This window comes from Triticum dicoccoides, chromosome 6A, assembly GCF_002162155.2.
Source record: "Triticum dicoccoides isolate Atlit2015 ecotype Zavitan chromosome 6A, WEW_v2.0, whole genome shotgun sequence".
Lineage (NCBI taxonomy): Eukaryota > Viridiplantae > Streptophyta > Magnoliopsida > Poales > Poaceae > Triticum > Triticum dicoccoides.
In genome coordinates this window covers 193199318-193200334 of record NC_041390.1, presented here as the reverse complement: position 1 = coordinate 193200334, position 1017 = coordinate 193199318, and positions in this window count along the sequence as shown.

The following is a 1017-nucleotide window of genomic DNA, read 5'->3' as shown; positions in this document are numbered from 1 at the left end:
GAGCGGGAGGCCCCCGTGGCCCGGGTCTTCACGCGCCGCCGCCCGGCTCCTTCTCCTCGCCGCGCCGCTGTCCCTTCCGGCTCCGGTGGCCGGAGCTGCCACCGCGCCGCCGCGGGCCGCCTCTCCGCTGTTGCACGCCGCCTCCCCGCCGCCCGGCCGGCCGCCCCTCGCCGCCTCCTCGCCGCCCCGCCGCCTCCATGCCGCCTCAGACCCGGCCGCCCCGTCTTCCTCTACTCCGGCCACCGCGGCCACAAACTCCGGCGACCTCGACTCCGGCGTGAACAGTAACTCCGGCCGGATCTGGATCTAGATCTGAGCAATTCCGGTTGACTTTTTCCTCAGAAATCCTGATTTTTATGCCTACTTTGACCTGTGATATCTTCGCATTCGTAGCTTCGTTTTGGGCTTATAGTATATCAAAATGTTCGTCTCAACGAGTACATCATTTCATTCCATCGCATCATTTTTATTTGAGTTCATCTTGATGCCCGAAATGCTGTTAGAAGGAGGCTTCATGAGTTAATTGTCAGATCTGCTAGTTCATCTTAGACTTTTGTCATTTTTGCCATAATTATTGTGTGCATGCTATGCCTGTGAGCCCTTCATATGTCTGGTTAAGCATCTTGCTATCTTTCCAGAGGTGCAACCCATGCATTTTTAGGATGTGTGTGGTGACTTATGCAAGCTTGCAAAGTGAGGCACCCGGTAAATCTGTTTTCAGGGACTTAGTAGTTTTCACTAAGTCTGGGATTATTTAGTTCATGATGCCATATGTTCTTGTTGTTTTCTAGTGATCCGTGCCTCTTTTGAGGATGATCAGTAAAAGGGTTTTGTTAATCTTGTTATGCTCTATCCATCCATGTCTTTGTTTGCAATTATGGAGCACCCTAGCTTGAGTCAATCGAGCTCTACTTTTGCTTCGTTGTGAATCTGGGCAGATCGTCAACTCGTTTGCGATTTTTCCGATCTTATTGTAGTTGATCCGTGCATGCTATGCCATTATTCTTGCCATGTCTA